At 45.9% G+C, this 5,000-nt stretch overlaps 1 protein-coding gene across 1 annotated transcript in view; it reads left to right on the top strand.

Annotated features, from left to right (window-relative positions):
* jar (Myosin heavy chain 95F jaguar) overlaps nt 1–5,000 on the top strand; it is a 65,637-nt gene that overhangs the window by 1,948 nt on the left and 58,689 nt on the right. The window lies entirely within an intron of this gene.

Here is a 5,000-nt window from a genome sequence, read left to right as displayed (position 1 = left end):
GATTTATGTATGTGTGCTGTTTTCCATGGTAAATTAAGTTTTAAAAAAGTTACTATGGATGGAATTTGTATCAGCAGGACTTATTATGTATTTCATTGACAACTACATATTTTTCAGTGATGCATATTTGATGTGTTTGTTTTTCCTTCTGTTTCCTTGATTATTAATTTTGATTTCATTTTCTTAGGAATCCATTCATATGCATGTAAGTTACTCAGTTTAAGTTATTATGTTATTTAAGTTATTTGACTGTCGTATAGGTAGCATCTTTATCTTCCTGTTACCTTTAGAAATTGTTTGTATATAATTCTTGACTGGTATTGTAGCTAAAACCTCTATAAATGTTCCCATCCAGTACCTGTGATTTCAACTCGACACACCCACCCTAACCTAAGAGCAGTTGCATTCAAAGCTTCTGTTTAATTCGAAGAATAAACAAATGATACATTGACATCTCAAGAACGCACGTTGCAACAGCTCGCAATTGATTAAGTTTACTCTTTACACCTGTCAAGATGGCAAGTTGAACATCTGGTATGCAGGCATTGCTAACTGAGGATCCCCGTTTTCTGTTGGTATACCCAGAGCAACAGAAAACGGAGGGCGGGGACGGTCATGTGATGGTGCGAATGTGTGCGCTTGTATGTACGTACGTGTGTGTGTGTGTATATGTATGTGTGTGTGTGTATGTGTGTGCACGACCCCGCGTGACTCATTCACTGGATATGGGACGGAGAGATGCTAGAAGGTTCGAAAATTGCGGCGGACAAGGCAGGCGAGTTTTCCATTGGCCAAGCGGAAAATCGTTGCGCCGTTTTCCAAGTCGTTGAGTCCGTTCTTGTCGCGTTTTCGTGGGAGTAGTTTTTGCGATTTTTTGTTTTCCTGTTGGGGTTTTACTTCTGTTTGTCCTGTTTGTCCGTTGACCTGTTGCGAGGGTATTTCCTATGGCGGACCGAGAATTCTCTTATTTGGTAGTATGTGACTATACACAACGCTGGAAGACAGTGTTTATGTTCATTTTTTTCGCGTAAAAGTATTCTGTCGTTATTTCAGCTTTGATAAATAGGTAGACATCTGTTACATTGATATCTTAGTTTGATTGTAACGTTTGCCTCCATTCATGAATTCGAGAAACAAAAACAAGACAAAAAAAAACAAACAAAAAACGGACAGAGTATTACGTTACAATTTTTTTGGCAAATAAGAAAACAAAGGATTGTGTTGAAACCTGTTGTCGTTCTCATTATAGTTATTATCATTATTATAATTATGTCTATCATTATCATCAACAGTATCATAATCATCATCATTCATCATCATAACGTTATCACTTTCGTCATTGCCATTAACAATATTATTATCATCATCATTACTGTTATTATTATTATTAATATTATTGTTATTATTATTGTCCTTACTGTTCTTGCTGTTATTGTTTACTGGTATCATCATAAGTCACTTATTTTTGTTGTTATTTTACTTTCACTATAATTACTACCATTATAACTATTTCTACTACAGAGGATGATGATAATGAATCGTCATTATAAGTTTTTTTTAAGCGATGTTGCTGTTAATGTGGTGGTATTCAGTGATACTGCGATTACTGTTATTTTTGCTGGTTTTCATTTTCCTCTGACTCTTCGCCCTATTCCTCCTCCTCTTCATCTCCTCCTTTCCCCCACCCCGTCCCCTCCCCCCTTCTTCCTATCATCCCCTTCCCTTCCGTCTCTTCCCCTTCTTCTTCCTATTCCTCCTCCTCCTCCTCGCCCTCCTCCTCCTCCTTTCCCCCACCCCCTCCCCTCCCCCTCTACCTCCCCCCTTCTTCCTATCATCCCCATCCCCTCCGTCACTTCCCCTTCTTCCTATTCCTCCTCCTCTCCCCTCTTTCTCCTTCTCCCCCCCCCTCCTCCTCCTTCTCCTTCCCCTCCTCCCCTTCATTTTCCTACTCCCCCTCATCTCAATTCTCTCAATTTTTCTCCCCCCCTCCCCATCCTCCCTCTATCCTCCCCTTCTTCCGCCTCTTCCCTCCCCTTCTTCCCCCTCCCCCCTCCTTCCTCCCCTTCTTGCCCCTCCTCCTCCCCTTCTTCTTCCTCTTCATTCTCCTCCTCTTCATTTTCTTCATTTTCCTCCTCTTCATTCTCCTCATTTTCCTCATTTTCCTCCTCTTCATTCTCCTCATTTTCCTCATTTTCCTCCTCTTCATTCTCCTCATTTTCCTCATTTTCCTCCTCTTCATTCTCCTCATTTTCCTCCTCTTCATTCTCCTAATTTTCCTCCTCTTCATTTTCCTCCTCTTCATTCTCCTCATTTTCCTCCTCTTCATTCTCCTCATTTTCCTCCTCTTCATTCTCCTCATTTTCCTCCTCTTCATTCTCCTCATTTTCCTCCTCTTCATTCTCCTCATTTTCCTCCTTCATTCTCCTCATTTTCCTCATTTTCCTCCTCTTCATTCTCCTCATTTTCCTCATTTTCCTCCTCTTCATTCTCTTCATTCTCCTCATTTTCCTCTTCATTCTCCTCATTTTCCTCCTCCTCGATCCGCTCCCGTCATGATCCTGATGATGAAGATAGTGGCCGCCGAGCCTCCCTCACACTGCGGGCGGTGAGTGTGTGTGAGTGAGTGTGTGTGTGTGGACAGTCGACCCGCTTCCGGTGTGAGGGTGGAAGGTGGGAGGGGGAGGGGAGGGGAGGGGAGGGGGGCGGCGTGGGTTGAAGGGAGGAGAGGGGTTGGGTTAAGGGGAAGACGGGGGGAGGGAGGGAGGGAGGGAGTGAGGGTGGGAGCGTGGGTTGAAGGGAGGAGAGGGGGAGGGAATGAAGGAGTGAGGGTGGGAGCGTGGGTTGAAGGGAGGAGAGGGGGAGGGAATGAGGGAGTGAGGGTGGGAGCGTGGGTTAGAGGGAGGGGGAGTGTGGTTGGGTTAAGGGGAAGAGGGGGAGGGAAAGGGGGTGGGGTGCTCGTTCCGGTGGCGTCTGTGTGTGTGAGTGAGTGTGTCATTGAGTGTGTGTGTGTTTGTGTGTGTGTGTATGTGTGTGTGTGTGTGTGTGTGTGTGTTATGGGGTGGGTTAGGATCTCCGCGTTTTCTCTCTCTGTTTCTCTCCTTCTTTCCCTCTCCCTCTTTTTCCCTTCCTCTTTTTCTCTCGTCCTCTTCTCCACTCCCTCCTCCATTCCTTCCCTACTTTTCCCTTTCTCACTCCCTCTCTTTTCTTCTCTCCCTCCCTCCCTCTCCCTTGCTCCCTCCTTCCCACTCTCTCTCTCTCTCTCTCTCTTTCTCCCTCTTTCTCCCTCTTTCTCCCTCTTCCTCCCTTCTGTCTATCGCCCCCCCCCCCGCATCTCTCTTCCTCTTCCTCTTTCCTTACTAACCGAATTCCCTCGCCCGGATGTAACCTGTCCCGGGTCATTACCTGCAAGTTGGGGCTTTCTCCCTCCCTCCCTCTTTCTCTTTCTCTCCCTCTTTCTCTTTCTCTCTTTCTCTCTCTTTCTTTTTTTCTCTTTCACTCTCTTTCTTTTTCTCTTTCTTTCTCTTTCTTTTTCTCTCTCTTTCTTTTTCTCTCTCTTTCTCTCTCTCTTTCTCTTTCTCTCTCTTTCTCTTTCTCTCTCTTTCTCTTTCTCTCTCTTTCTCTTTCTCTCTCTTTCTTTCTCTCTCTTTCTCTTTCTCTTCTTCTCTTTCTCTCTCTTTCTCTTCGTCTCTTTCTCTCTCTTTCTCTTTCTCTTCGTCTCTTTCTCTCTCTTTCTCTTTTTCTTTCTCTCTCTTTCTCTTTCTCTTTCTCTCTATTTCTCTTTCTCTTTCTCTTTCTCTCTCTTTCTTCTTTTTTCTTTTTTCTCTCTCGCTCTTGCTTTTCCTTTTTTTTCTTTCTTTTTTTTTCTTTTTCTGTTACTTTGGTTCTCTCCCTCTCTCCCTTCCTCTCCCTCACTCTCCTCCAATCTCCTCCAATCTCGGTTTCTTTCCTTTCCTCACCACGGTTCTTTCTCTCTCTCGCCCTCTTTCTCTTTACTCCCTGACCTCTCTCCCTCCCTCACCTTCTACCTTCCTTTCTCCTACTTTTCCCCCTCCATCTTCTTTTCTCTCTCTCTCTCTCTCTCTCCTTTCCCTTCAATCTACCTCTCTTCTTTCTTCTGCTCCCGCTTTCTCCTCCCTTCATTCTTTCTCCGCCTTCTCACTCACATGCCTTCTCTATCCCTCAACCTACCTTTATTTTTCTTTAGTTCTCTCCCTCTCCATCTCCCCATTCCTCTACCCCCTCTCTCTTCCTTCCTCTCTCCTTCTCTCCCTATCTCCCTCACGCCCTCACCCTCTCTCTTATCCGCCCTCCCTCACCCTCTCTCCCTTCCTCACCCTCTCTCTCTCTCTCTCTCTCTCTCTCTCTCTCTCTCTCTCTCTCTCTCTCTCTCTCTCTCTCTCTCTCTCTCTCTCTCTCTCTCTCTCTCTCTCTCTTTCTCTCTTTCTCTCTCTCTCTCCATCCATCCCTCCCTCCCTCCCTCCCTCGCCTCATCCTCTCTTTCTCTCTCCCTCGCTGACCCTCATTCTATCCCTCTTTCCCTTAACCTTCTCTCTCTCTCTCTCTCTCTCTCTCTCTCTCTCTCTCTCTCTCTCTCTCTCTCTCTCTCTCTCTCTCTCTCTCTCTCTCTCTCTCCATCCCTCCCTCCCTCCCTCCCTCCCTCCCTCCCTCCCTCCCTCGCCTCATCCTCTCTTTCTCTCTCCCTCGCTGACCCTCATTCTATCCCTCTTTCCCTTAACTTTCTCTCTCTCTCGCTCTCTCTCTCTCTCTCCATCCCTCCCTCCCTCCCTCCCTCGCCTCATCCTCTCTTTCTCTCTCCTTCGCTGACCCTCATTCTATCCCTCTTTCCCTTAACTTTCTCTCTCTCTCTCTCTCTCGCTCTCTCTCTCTCTCTCTCTTTCTCTCTCTCTTTCTCACTCTCTCTCTCTCTCTCTCTCTCTCTCTCTCTCTCTCTCTCTCTCTCTCTCTCTCTCTCTCTCTCTCTCTCTCTCTTTCATCCTCTT

The sequence above is a fragment of the Penaeus japonicus genome, unplaced genomic scaffold (genome assembly GCF_977035675.1).
Source record: "Penaeus japonicus unplaced genomic scaffold, GWHDUDI00000001_assembly GWHDUDI00000002, whole genome shotgun sequence".
Taxonomy (NCBI): domain Eukaryota; kingdom Metazoa; phylum Arthropoda; class Malacostraca; order Decapoda; family Penaeidae; genus Penaeus; species Penaeus japonicus.
Note: the sequence above shows the minus strand (reverse complement) of the source record. Positions and strands in the feature narration are given on the sequence as shown.